This window comes from Pyrus communis, chromosome 9 (assembly GCF_963583255.1).
Source record: "Pyrus communis chromosome 9, drPyrComm1.1, whole genome shotgun sequence".
NCBI classification, from domain to species: domain Eukaryota; kingdom Viridiplantae; phylum Streptophyta; class Magnoliopsida; order Rosales; family Rosaceae; genus Pyrus; species Pyrus communis.
Window position 1 is genome coordinate 7,339,486 of NC_084811.1, and position 15,808 is coordinate 7,355,293.

Here is a 15,808-nt window from a genome sequence, read left to right on the forward strand (position 1 = left end):
ATATTGTCCGCTTTGGGCCCCGACCACGCCCTCACGATTTTGTTTCTGGGAATTTACACGAGAACTTCCCAATGGGTCACCCATCCTGAGAGTGCTTTCACGCGCTGCTCGCTTAACTTCGGAGTTCCCATGGAACCCAAAGCCAGTGATCTCCCAAAAGGCATCGTGCTAGGTAGGGATGAGAATAGACATATAAGGATCACTCCCCTGGGCGATGTGGGATGTCACAGGATTCTTATCGATAGAACACGCAACTCAAGTAAAACACACCCTTAAGGACGTTCTAGAATGATTTGAAACCCATTGACCAAAAGTCAATCGTCAATCAAAGGTTGGTGGTAGGGTCCACAACCCTACGTAATTTGATCCGGAAGATCCGTACCTTAGATTTCTGATCTATAAGTTCCTATGGTCCTTAAATATTACATACTATAAGGTACTAAGGTTTGGTGACGATCCAATGGTCGGATCGTCAATTCATGCAAGGACTCTGTGACGGTCAACTAGGTGGTCAACTACGAAACTATATTAAAACATCGTAATTTCACTAAACGGATGTCAAATATGGAATCGAGGCTTCAAAATTAGCCTAAGATGGTCAGGTGGGGTCTCAGCCCACGTGCTGCCACACGCTCCGCCAAATTGACACACCCCGACCCGGAAAGTCCAATTGGACTCCGAATCGAGTTGTGCTGGCTAACACCTAGAGGGTAATGGAGCCATAAAGTGTAGTGTAGTGAAAAAAGAATGTGAATAAATTGAAACCTAGAAGTACCTAAACAAAAGAGTGTGCGTATAAACGGGATTGCACCCATTTCACATGTGATGGTAGAGCATAAAAACAGTATAGTAATTAGGGTGAGGGTTATACCACTAAAGATACCCATCTACTGAGATTTTCCAGAATCCTCGTTTACACGTAAACACAGCTACTAAACCTGGAAGGGTGAAAAACAAAGTTGAGTGGGTCAACAAAATAACATTTGTAAGAAAACCTTTATTTTCGAACATACTAAGCCGTAAAACAAGTATAGTTTCCTTAAAACATACTACGTAAGTATGTAAACAATAATAAAACAACATTATAACCATAAATATGCCAAGTAATGATATATTAATGCCACAGTAATATAATCATGTGATAATCAAGTATAGCTAAGTGCTCATCCATCTAAGCTGACACACAAGTTCGAACAGATAATACATCCAAGTCTCAACTCCGCCGTAGCACGATATTGTCCGCTTTGGGCCCCGACCATGTCCTCACGACTTTGTTTCTGGGAACTCAAACGAGAATTTCCCAGTGGGTCACCCATCATAGGATTGCTCTTGCCCGAACTTGCTTAACTTCGAAGTTCCGATGGAACTCTAAGCCAGTGAGTTCCCAAAAGGCTTCGTGTTATAGGAGGTGGGCATGTATATATAAGGCACATTACCCCCTCTTCGTTGGTCGATGTGGGATGTTACAATTCTGTCACATCCAAGTCCTAGCTCCACCGTAGCATGATATTGTTGTCCGCTTTGGGCCCTGGCCACGTCCTCACGATTTTGTTTATGGGAACTCACACGAGAACTTCCCAATGGGTCACCCATCCTGGGATTGCTCTAGCCCGAGCTCGCTTAACTTCAGAGTTCTAATGGAATCTGAAGCTAGTGAATTCCCAAAAGGCCTTGTGCTATATGAAGGTAGGCATGTACATATAAAGCACATCACACCCTCTCCGTTGGTCGATGTGGGATGTTACACCCTATGACATGTGGCACCTAGTCACTGTGCCACGTCACCAGTTAACGACTAATTTAACAGCAAACTTAACGGATATATGAAACTGTCCCAAAATTATGACTTTATGTACCACTCTAAGATGAAAAAAAACTTCATGTATTAAATGTTGAAAACTAAGAAACTTCAGGGTGGTAAACTGAGATTAACCTTTAACTTTTTAATACACATATCTCACCATTTGTATAGTGACACATGGTGTACCACCTCGTGTGTTGATCACACTGAAAAATCTTTCCTCACTTACAGGAAACATACCTTTCCACCTCCAACGCTTATCCTTTAAATTCTTTTCTTTTTTTCTTTTCTGAATATTGCTTATTATTTTTGTATTATTTATGTCAGGCCATATATAAGACGAATCGTATCGCAAGTGAGACAAGTTGAACTTAGAAAACAAAGTGAATAAAAACAGACAAGAATATCCAAGATTGTAAACGACAGGAAGCGAGGAGCACAAGTAACAAATATTTGGATTTTGGAGTCAACATAATAACAAATTAACATGCATGGGGCCATATATCCCTCAAACCACATGTGCTAAACAAAGTTTTAAGTCGTCATAAAACCCAATCAAAGTATTGAAGCGGTAGATTGCTCTGGTGAGTATGATTTTTTTGTTTAACTCATCGTGTTATGAGTACACACTTTCATCCTTCTTCTTTATATCACTTTAAGTAATAATATCCGTTTGTAATGAATACTTTGAATTGAATTATAATTATTTATCGTAGGATATTGGTGTGGATCCTAGCATGCCTCTTGTTTAACCAATGTGATTAACAAATTTTTATGATAAACATGTTATAATTAAAATTAGCTATTTCTTAGTCACCATACGTATCAAATACAAAAACAATTCATTTCAATGATCTTAATTGTCATCGAAACAGTCTAAAATAAAACTCAAATTTGAAAAAATAAACATATATAGTGTTTAGATATTCTTACAACCTAATTGCCAGAGTTTTTCTTTTTTGAAAATCAGTGTCGAAGAATAATTAATTTTGTTGAACAAAAATTCAATAAAAAAATATTTTGTTCTAATGAAGAAGGCAAATAAAAGAATCCGTGTTTTGCAATGATTTGGCACCTTCAAACCGTCTATTATTTTATCCTAGTCAAACCCAAGACGCTTTAACCCTTCTGTTTGTTTCAACCGCCGTCGTTTTCCGGGAATATTATTCCGGCGCGTCGTTTTCCTTCTCCGCTTGGCAAACAGCTGCCGGCGTTGGCCGACGCTCTCTCCTGTCCCACTCTCGTCACAAAATGTATGCACAATTTGCACATGAAACTCATCTGCAAAAGCATCAAAACTCCACTTAATAGTTAAGCCCGATTAAATATAGTAAACATAGTTAATTAAGCATATTCTTTGGTTGGATAGAAAAATTAAACAAACTGATTAAAGAATTAAAAATAATTAAGGGACATGCTTGCTTGTTTACTGCAAGGAATACTGGATAAAGACGTTCATAGCTTTTTAAATATTTTTTATTTTGTAAATAAACAAACTTTATGTTATTTTATGAAGCCAGTTTTCCACCGTTGATCATTCAAAGGTTTTCGGGTTTAGAGGATGGTATATATGAAGCGCATGCTTGCCACGTCTTTCTGTTTCTGAGTCACACATGCAATGCTTACACGTGTAAAAGCATAAAATTGCTTCTAATTAGTGCCACCGTTTTGAACTTTCCCGCCGAAAGAGATGTAATGTCATTTTCACATCTTCGCTTAATTTGACTGATAATATTATGCAATCCTAAACTCGTTTGGTAGGTTGGATGAGATATGTTGTAATTAATTGAAATAGATTTGAGTTTAATCTGTTGTTTATTATGTCAACATGTAAAATAAACAAGATTAGACATGATGAGTTGTTAATCCATAATAAAGTGGGTTATATAACCTCTTATTTTACATGATTACAAGTTATGTCTTACGAGTCTCAATCCAATCATATTCTAAGGCTCAATCTCATCAAACCCACCAAACATGCGAGTAAGAGGCATGGTTTGGTGTGGCAACTTGGAAGTTATGCAAAATCTCAATCAATTTCAAATTAACTAGTGCTTGCGACATTTGTCTTGATTTAATCTTTGCACTGATGCCCCTTCGTGTGACATGGGGGTTTTTAATTTTGCCTTCTTTCATCTCTAAGTGTATATTGGTTAAGATTTTAGAGTTGAGAATGCATGCCAACTACTAATTATATTAATATTATTTCAACTTAAGTATGTGCACAACTCGAAATGTTAGGCTGTATCACAAAAAGATTTTGGAACAACTAAAATTCAAATTATTCAACATAAATTGTAAAATATTATTCTTTCAATTTTTTTTATGTTAACTTGCATTTAACAACCTCAACTTCAAGGTTATTCGAGGATGATCTTACAGAAAAAGTAATACACATATAGTACATTTGCTTCCGTTAAGCCTCACAAAGTGATTAAATTAGACAAAAAATTAACCTAACTACCCCAGTTGGCTTATCTAATCTTATACTACCTGGTACATGCATCCACGTTGCACAATTTGACTACTGCGCCTCAAGTCCAATCAAGTCCAAAGCTTAAGTTGTAAGGCATGTGCTTCAACCGTATTATATGTAAATGCAATTGGTCGGCACATGCATGGCTGATGTAACCCTAACTTAAACCTAGTACCCTTGCCGATTTCCATGACTAAATCAAGCCTGCCTTTTGTCTACAAGGCATGCCCTTGCGTTGATAAATATTGTCAAGCTAGGGTGTACGGGTAATATTATGAAATTACTAACTTTATTGATGAAGGGAGAAAAAAAAAAATTACATCTAGTCAGGAACATAAATTTTACTCCTTTAAAAACATAAATAAAAAAGATACAAGAAAAAGAAGAGGAACATGAGACTTAACCCTTCTAAAACAAAATGTAAAAGATAATAACCCGCAAAACAAGTTGCAAAGCAAATTAACAAGAAGTTTAGGCAAAAATAAATTCATAAAGAATGGGAGATAAACTTGTAGGCCAGAATGCCCAAAAAATTTGTGCGCAGTAAAGGGAGAGTCTCCAAGGGTAGAACCGGATGCCACACAAGGAAAGACCAGAGCAACCCTTAATTTCCTAATTTATTCGTGACCGCATTCTTTTCTCGAAAAATATGAAAGCAACGGAAAATTATGTGTTGCAAAATGGGAAGATGATTTTTCCAACGAGTTAAGAGCTGTCAAGGAAGAGAAAAATGGTCAAAAGAAAAGAAGATCACATTGGAATAGTTATTTTCTAGCCACAAATTTTGACAGCATTGCCCATGGATCAACTCCACTGCAAGGATGACAGCATGATGCTCAAAACTCTGAGAAAACCCACCAAAAAAAAAAAAAAAAAAAACCCCGTAGAATCTCGATCGACCCCACGACAAGTCGCTTTCACCCAATTATATGGAGGAGGATGCTAAAAAATAGGGACAATAGAAAGAGCATTACATAACTCAACCGAAACCTCAAAAAAGACTAAAAGTTGCTTATCTAATGGTGGTAGAAATGATCATTGAATGAAGGCCTAAAAATTAGACGGTTAAATAACTAAAACATCACGGTGTATGTTTTAAGAAGTTATCAAAATATACGTTAAAAACGTGTGTCCTGATCCTGACCATATCTATAATAAGCACTACTTGGTGAAGGACATGTATATATATATGAAAGAGGCCAAAATCCCCCCTTACTTTCGGTTAGTTTAGTTGTTACCTAGTGAAGATGCTTTCTAGTACAAATGAATACACAAACAAAAAATTAGTGAAGATGCTTTCTAGTACAAATGAATACACAAACAAAAAATTATTAGCCGATGTTTGGTGCTCATGTGGCCGGTGATGCGCACTTAGATGCGTCCATCAGTCGTGAAGATGCTTTCTAGTACAAATGAATACACAAACAAAAAATTATTAGCCGATGTTTGGTGCTCATGTGGCCGGTGATGCGCACTTAGATGCGTCCATCAGTCGATATGGTCAATCGGTGTTCCACTGCAAGCAAGCAAACATGTCTCTATGTTGACCCACATTTTGTAATGAACATAAAATAATCATATCTTCCAGTGCCAAGAGTCTATAGTCCCTTACCCATCATATTCTCTTGCTTCTGTTGTTGTCTAGTTTTGTATGTGTTAGATATGTGTGAGCTTAATAGGGCAGCTTCTAGTGAGATTTTTGCATATAGAGATTGATCTTCATTGGGATCCTATTATGTAACTCAATGATCAAAATCTTCTATTCTTTTGGAAGTTCATCAAGGATCAATTTTTTATTTATTTTTCGCAGAATTATCTTTGTAGAGAAACGTAAATCGATCATGAGTGATTATTATCATTTATTGCAAAATGTTGTTGATGATATGATATTTGCACTAGAAAATTTTCGCATATATATGCTTAATACTCACGAATTGCACTAGCAGTCCCTATAATTCCCTTGAACATTCACTTTAATCCATGTAGTTATTCGTTGCATTCTCAACCTTGTAATATTGTTTTGTTTTCACTTTAGTCCGATTCCTCGACTCTTAACTTGTTTTTTCCATCCATATTTTTGCACATCGTCTCATATGAAAAAACCCAAGTTGGAATGGCCTTATTGGTGGATCAGATCCTAACGGAATTAGTAAAACTACAAGGATGAAGATTGAAAAGAAAGTTAAAAATTACGTAAACGAAAGTGAAAATCGGAATAAATTATAGGGAACATATTGTGTTATATATACATCTTTATTACATTTTAATTTGAATATTTAAAAATGAAGATCTAACCACTTTCCTGAAAAATAGTTAAAAAAAATTAATATTATATCACATCATATATGATACCTACACTATAGGTTAATTAAATACATTCAACCTGTGATGGAGACATAATATATGGAAATAAACAAAACTTAATTTACCTATCATCCATGAAAATAGTTCAAAGAAATTTAACCTTCATATGTTTATAAATCCATACTAGTATATGTGATGATATATACATATATATAGTACTTACAACATTGATTAGCTTGTACAATTAATTTGTGCTGGATGGAAAAGAAAATATTGAGATACAGATTGGAAGCAGGAGAAAAGATGATAAAAATAAGCTAATGTGAATAATCAATAAACATACCTAACTCAACAAAATTGACTAAACGCAATAATATCTTACGAAATTGAAAATAAACGCAATAATATCTTACGAAATTGAACTATTGTCTAGTTTACTTTAAATATATAATTGATTTTCATAGCTTACTATTTGGTAAAATGAAAGGCAATGAGTATGAGCAACATATGTGCATGTTATGTTATAGATTGGTGCTGAATCCGTGAGTGGAATCCAAGGTGGTGTGTCATGTCATCTGTGGATATCTTAGTGCTAAGATTATAATCTTGAGGATGAAGGGATAGTGTGAATGTGGTACTCCAATTATACAGAAAAGAGTAATGCATAAGTTTGCTATATATTATACCATCTTATTTGCTTTTCCACTTTTTCAATTTCTTTTTTGGCCTTTATCTTTTTGTATTATTACTTTTTTCTCAGATTTTCTTTATTACTTTTCGAAGTGGTCATGTAAAAGTCGGTCATTTTCTCTCTGTATCCGGATTCTTCCGTTTACTTGCCTTGTTTCCCAAGCTTTCTATTTCATATTTGTTCTCCATGATGTCATTAAATAATTAAATAAGAAAGATGATTCATTAATCTTAGAGTGTCATATAGTTTAAAATGGAAGACGATTGATATTGGCCAACTCATGTCTTAGCTAAGGAGAACAAAATTTGACCAGCGCATGTTTTGCACAATAATGCCTAAAATTAGCACATAAACTACTCAAAAAATGAAAATAAGATTGAATTTTCCCATTCAGAACTTCATCAAACATATTTAGTCACTTGAAAAATTAATGATCGGACACAACCCCATCAATTGAAGCTAATAGTTGTTTATTATCAATTTGTCGTCCAATTGATTTTAGAATCGTAATTCGTACGTAGCACTCTAATATAAAAACAGAGAGGTGTAGGATTTGAAGTGCTAATAATAACTATTTATTTTATTTTATTGCAGTTTCAAATACTGAATTCGATAATTCTAGAGGCTCGATAATGATCTAGAGTAAAACATCCGTCAAATGGTAAGACATATATTAAAATCTCACTAATTCTAATAGTTAAGTGATAATGTATACTGACAAATAATTTGATGAACAAAATGAATGACCTTAATTAGAATTATCATTAAAAGACCATCATATTGGTGGATGTAGCTATTTAATCATTAATCTAATAACAATTAAAGTAAGATTTGGATTTGGTGGAGACAGTTAAGAGAGAGTGATCATCACAAGAGAAGATAATTGGGCTGCAAAAAGGATAACCGGTGCATGCAGTATGGTAGTACTGGTTGGGTCAAACCTAGATTCTAGCACTGAAAGAACAACATGATCATCAAATTAGAAAACTTGAAAAGTTTGGATTAAGCGTAAAGCATGTCGCTAGTTTAACCAAAATTACTTTTTCTTTTTCACTTTCTTTGTTTTATCCTGATCCCATCATACTTAACAAAAACTTAATTATTTCTGGGCTATCTTTTTTATTTTTATTTTTAGTTTTAGTTTATCGGACTTGGAAGTAACATGGGGTGGAAGAAAATAGCAGCCAGCGCCTGTGGAAGTCCAGCTGTTCAGGTGTTTAAGAATTAAGCAATGTAGTTATAAAAGTGATCAATGTGAAGAAGTTTTCCTAGTGTGATTGTTACATAGTGCCACATATTGTTATCAGTTCATATATAAATGTTTTAACATGTGAATTTATTTATTAATAGTATATATTACGCTTATGATGTAACACTTATATTATCTATAAAGTATGTTGATTTCTCATCATGAGACAAATTGACAATAAGAGAAGTGGCTCAATTCATTATAAACTCTTACAGAGTTTAATACATTTCTTCACATTAATACCATATATTAGCTGACATGAAACAATTGAGACCACTAGACTTCATAAGTGAGTTAACTGACTCTGATACTATAAAGTTAAAATTTATTGTACAATTAATTGGCTACAGAGGAAATAACCCCCTCTTCTTATAATTCGTGATAGAATTTCTCAGTTTTCTGATATAAGAGCATCTTCAAAGGAGACATCAAATTCAAAACATCAAATTTTAATTTGATGGCTAATTTGACATATTATCAAGATTTTCCTTACGCCCGATATTGCAAAATTTATTGCTTTATTTATGTTTTTTCATACAAAAATAATAAAAGTTGGGTTGTAGTTGGTTTAAAAATAATAAAATAATACTTAAATATGCTAACATTTAAGATAAGACAAGTGAAATGCCTTTGGAAATAGTAAAAACCATATTTGAAGGTAGCTTCAATTTTGATATTTTTTTGTTCATGTCAACTTAGCCTTATTTTTTATGTCAACTTTGACATCTCAATTAGAATAAATAGTACCTTAATTATTATTGTTATATATTTATGTGGTATTTTATACATCTTTTTAAAAAATTGTCTAAAATATTTCTTTACATTCTCACAATTTACCGATATTATAATACTTGAGATTACGCTATGTGAAGTGTTGTTGTCGTACTAAAAGATTTCTCACTGGCGTGGAAAGTATACTGTATGATAAATATGGAGGTTAGACTGAGAGAGAGAAAGAGAGAGAGAGAGAGAGAGTATCAACTATCGAGGAACATGTCACCTTGATTAGCGTGTGAAAGTATGGATTTTGTGTCTTAAGCTTGTCGTTTGCCTTTTTAATGGTGCGAGCGTCTTAACTCTTCAGTGTCGATGGAAGAAGAGTTCTGGGAGATTCTTTATGGAAAAAGTTTGAACATCTGTCTGCTCCCATGCAGTGGCAGTTTGACCAGCCCACAAAGCACCATTCCCAGATCTCATGCAGCCGTTGTCTTTAGCTGCTCAGTGGAAACCACTTTCCTTACTGTGCACAGTAATCTCAATCGTAATCTGCGGATTAAAGCTTAAACCTTAAAACAATTTTATCTGTTAACGTAATCATCACCAGTGGGCTACTTCCCCGATGTTCAATTGTTTCCCTAACCATAAAATAAGTATAATTATTAGAATTATTATATATTAATTTATTATTGTCTATTAACAATTGATATAAAACTAAAAGCTGCTGCTATAAACAGTTTGAACACATCCCTCTCAGTCTCTCCACGCAGTCCATTTCATACATGCTCTAGTTTCCAATAATTATCTGCATTGACAAATTTTTTTTGTAATTTTAAAAAATATTTTTTTATTAAAAAAATCTAAGTACAGAGAGGAAAATAATGTGTGCCCATTTAAATTGGTGGAAGTAGGGTTTTAAATTACTTGGTATGGGGTGAGACAGTGGAATTAAAAATGGTAAAATATCAAACATATATATGACAATATTGGAGAATTTCTTGTATATTCATTAATCTCTAAAGTGGAGTATATATAGGAGTTACAATTGATATTACATATGCACTTCGTCAATGTGGAACAACAGACTACTATTTACACTTTAACTAATTGTTTGTACCCGATTTTTTGTCATCGGCCTGAGTAATCGAGGCCATTTGAATGTGTAAAATTCTATACCGTTGGATGTTTCTGAATATTAAGAGGCCGTGATTTTGTATGGACTCAGCCCATGTACTTTGAGTCATTTGATGAAAGAGACCATATTTGATATTACCATTTTGTTAGGAATTTATTAAAATGGTAATTATCTTATAGTTGCAGCTTGAGAGTCAAATAAATAAGAGAAGTTGCATTGTACAAGGACTCTGTGTGGTTACGCATTGTGCAGCTTGGTTGGTTTGCGTTCCTGGTCAACACGGAAGATGTTACTTATCAAAATCTAAGGATAAAGACAACATGCAGAAATATGAGATGTGATCAGGATGAACTTTTTGATAATGCATGGTTTGCATTTGATTGGAAGTAAAATGATATGGATGAAAGGCATTTTGGTTAAATGTCTACATTCTTATCAATATAAAATGAGTGCTTATCTTGTTTAAGCACGGGGCTGCATGTGGAGTGAATGTGAATCTGGTTGCATTTTTTACTACGTTCAGAAGGCCGGTATTGTAGGATTCAACCGAAACTTGAACGGTGGAAGAGTTTTAGTAGGATGGTGGAACTTCAATCAGCCTTAGAGCTTATCAACCAACACGCGCTCGTCCCTATAAATAGGAGGCACTGTGCAACAATCAGGGGACCTCCAATTCAACACACAACTGCCCTGCGCAAACTTCTCAAGCATCTTGAGATTTTTTTTATTTTCTTTTTCCTGCTGACACATCTTCAGTTTGGATAAATAGCACTGTAAAGGCAACCGGCAAACACCTTCAGTTTGGATAAACAACACTGTTGCCGTAGAATCAGCCGACCGATGAGCACATTCAGTTTGGATAAACAGAGCATTGTGTCGAGGTCAACTGGTTACCTATCCAAGTCTCGGTCAAGAAGGGTTTCCGAATCCTTATTAGAGAGGTCATCTTATTAGCCTTTTCGGGGAAGTAAGGTGTTACGAGTTATGACATTTGGCGTATTAAACGCCGAATGATTTTATGATTGGATACTCCCAAGTGAGTTTCAGAATTCGGCATTCTGAGGGTTGAACCATATTTACCATCAATACACACATTACCTTTGAATACTTGTGTCTATATAGTTTGGTATCAATTCGATGTGGTATACTCTCACGAATATAATCATCGTGACCGAATTCGACGCCGACGATTCGTGAACTTCGCAGAACTAGCAGCCTTGTCTTCAGGCTCGAGAATCCAAAGGCCGAGATTTGTTCCTTCCTCGGCTGTAGTCGCAAGATAAAGAAGTCAGCAACGCGCTCAACGTAACATCAACAAATTTTACTCCTCGGCCGAACTCGGCCAACGAGTTAGCATGCCCCGCATTCAACCGAATGACGTAGTTAGCTTATTAGTTACTCGGCCTACGCGCCACGTAGGCTTTGTAATTTTTAGGGTCAACACTAATACATAAATATATAACTCGCAACACTTCCCCTTAAGTTGGAGCAAAGATGTCACGCATGCCCAACTTGTCAAGCGAGTTGAAAAACACACTATTAGACACAGCCTTAGTAAGCACATTAGCAAGTTGAACTTGAGATCCCACAAACGGAAAAGTAAGAATTCCAACATCCAATTTTTCCTTGATGAAATGTCGATCAATCTCCACATGTTTTGTTTGATCATGTTGCATTAGATTATGAGCAATCTCAATAGCAGTCTTGTTATCTTAATGGAGTTTCATAGCCCCATTGATTTTAAATCCAAGATCTCTCAACAATTTTTTCAACCACAACAACTCACATACACTATCAAACATACCACGAAACTTAGCTTCAACACTTGACCTAACCGCAACTTTTTGTTTCTTGCTTTCCAAGTAACTAGATTACCACCCACAAAAGTAAAATATCCAGATGTAGATCGCCGATTAGTGATAGAACCTGCCCAATCTGCATCTGTATACCCTTCTACATTCAAATGACCATTCTTGGAAAAAAACCAAGCCTCTGCTAGGAGCCATCTTCAAGTATGTCAAAATACGGATTACTGCATCTATATGAGCTTCACTAGGTGAGTGCATAAACTGACTTACTACACTAATTGCATAAACAATGTTAGGGCGAGTGTGAGACAAATAAATTAATCTCCCTACAAGCCTCTGATAGCGTTTCTTATGAGTAGGAACTTGATCCGGAAATAAGCCCAGACGATGATTATGCTCAATTGAAGTATTAACAGGTTTGCAACCTAACTTACCTATTTCAGCTAATAAATCAAGAACATCATTTCGTTGAGATAGAAAAATACGATGCTTGGATCGTGCAACCTTGATTCCAAGAAAATTCTTTAATTCACCCAATTCTTTCATCTCAAATTCATTAGCTAGGTACTTTTGAAGGCGGTGTACCTCCTTTTGATCATCACTAGTCACTATCATGTCATCAACATAAATAATCAATGTAGTTAGCTTGCCATTTCGTCGCTTTAGAAACAAAGTATGATATGAATGACTCTGAATATACCCAAGCTTCTTCATTGAACTTGTAAACCTCCCAAACCACGATTTAGGAGATTGTTTCAAACTATACAAAGCCTTTTGCAATCTGCACACAACACATTTTTCAGGAGATATGCCGATACCAGGTAGGATATCCGTATAAACATCCTCCTTAAGATCACCATGAAGAAAAACACGCTTAACATCAAACTGCAGTAGGGGCCAATCCTGATTTGTTGCTAAAGACAGAAGAATATGCACAGTGTTAAGTTTGGCAACATGAGCAAAAATCTCTTGATAGTCCGCACCATAAGTTTTAGTATAACCCTTAACAAGTAATCTGGCTTTGTATCGGTCAATAGAACCATATGCTTTATGCTTAATAGTGAACACTCATCTATATCCAATAGTTTTTTTTCCCGTTTGGGAACAAAACCAAGTCCTAAGTGGAATTCTTTTCCAAAGCTTCCATCTCAACATTCATGGCATTAACTTACTTAGGGTCAGACAAAACATCCTGCAATTTTGTTGGAATTGATACACTAGATAACTGACATATGTAAGATGCATATGGTTTGGACAAACGATGAGTAAACATATAGTTGTTGACAGGATACTTGGCTTTGGCATGCATATCATGCTCATATTTTTAGGTTTTCCACGATTAACTTGTGGAGGCAACTAATAAGTAGAAGAATCATTAAAATTTGCCTTATGCGTGTCACCATCTTGTACCAAACCATTAAAAGAATCATCATTGGACAACCATCAACAAGCAACTTGTTAGTCATCCCAACAGCGGGCAACTGGTCATCAAAAGGCAATTCGTCAGACATACCAACAGCAAGCAAGTCGTTGGGCACATCTAACAGGTCGTTAGTAGAAACTGTGTCAAAAATGACAAATGACCAATCGTCATCTATAGTCGACCGGTCAGTATCACACATCATAATAGGTTTCGTCCCCAACTCTGCCTGTAACACATCTTCCATACCATATTTTCGAATCTGCATCTCTTTCCCCCTGAAGTGGGGAGTTGGAAGAGGGTATCACAAAATACGGAACTTCCTCATGGAAGGTGACATCTATAGGAATATAAGTTTTTTGAGTCGGAGAATGATAACACTTATAGTCTTTTTGATTGTTAGCATATCAATCAATACACATCGAAGAACACATGCATCAAGTTTACTCAGTTGATAAAAGTAGACATGCACATACGCCACACATCCAAACACCTTTGGAGGAAGTTTGGATACAGAAACAGGATAAACATGTTTTTGTAGCACATCAAACGGTGTATAAAAATCAAGAACCCTAATTAGAACTTGATTTATTAAGTACACAATAGCCAAAATAGCATGACCCCACAAATGATTAGGAACATATTTATCCAACATCAAGGAGCGAGTAACCTCTATTATTTGACAATTCTTCCGTTCGGACACCCCATTTTGTTGGGGTGTAAAAGGAGTAGTCGTTTGGTGAATAATACCATGATCACAAAAAAGCATGCCAAAGGTTGATTCACATATTCTCCTTCGTTATCAGACCTAAAGACCTTAAATTTGGTTTGAAACTAAGTAGACACTATTGCACAAAATTCTTGAAGAAGTAAAGGGACATCACTCTTATTCTTCATCAAGAACACCCAAGTTAATCGAGTACAGTCATCAATAAAAGTAACAAACCAACGAAATCCATTAGATGTAACCTTCGCTAGACCCCACACATTAGAATGTATCAAATCAAATGGCAAAGTAGCTTTAGAATCACGTATGGGAAAGGAAGCATGATGACTCTTAGCCATGACATATGTTTTACACTTGAACTTTGAATCACTACAAGTGCGAAACAAAGAAGGAAATAAATGCTTCATATAACTGAATGATGGATGTTCCAAACGTCGATGCCACAACCAAATTTGATGTTTGTCATTTACTTTAGCACTTAGAACTTGATGATTATTTGAACCTGAAGCAACAGTATCCTCCATAGTCAAGTTGTACAAACCCCCAATTCTTTTACTACGACCAATTATCTTCTAAGTTTGAATGTCTTGAAAATAACAATACGTGGGGTAGAAGTGAGCGTAACAATATAAGGTATCAAGTAGTTTTCCTACCGACAAAAGATTGCACTTAATATCAGGAACAAGTAAAGCACGGATAGTGATAAGGTCGGAGTGAGAGAGATAGTGCTTTCACCCTTCACAGGAAAAGATGCTTCATTTGCACTAGTAGTATACGGATCACAAATATAGTCACGTAACTCATCAAACACTTTAGGGTCACCAATCACATGATCAGTGGCCTCAGTATCAATTATCCATATATTTGTTCCACCAAAATGCATAAGAATACTATGATTATATTGAGCCATTTAGCTAAAACATGAACAATAAAGGCACAAAAGATACGTAGCGGAATTAAGACAATTTACCAAAACACTGTAGCAGAATCACTATTCCGGCAATGTAGCAATGTATTGTAGCACGACACTAGTCTTGGTACTGTAGCATGGCACTGTTTTTTATTTTTTATTTTTATTTTTGCATGATACTAAGAAAAGTGGTCACAAAATTAAAGCACACAGGTCACCAAGAGCGAATTGTCACCTACAACAACGATACTGTCACAAACTTGGTAATTACTACCTGCACAATCCGTCAGATGTGATGTTTTATCACAAAAGGCCTTAGTGTTAGTTGGAGTGGGGTTAGGATATTTAAACTCGTCTTTTCTCATTGATACGGTCGATGTGGGACATTTCAACACACCCCCTCACGTGGGATCCAATTAGTGGGCCACACGTGAGAGATCCACACATCTCGACAGTCACGTGAAGTCAAGGGGACTCACCCTACAAGCGAGGCTAAGAGACCCACCATCATCGCGCGAGGCTAAGGGAATCCACCCATTACGTGGCAGTATAGTACGAGCCCGCTTCCTG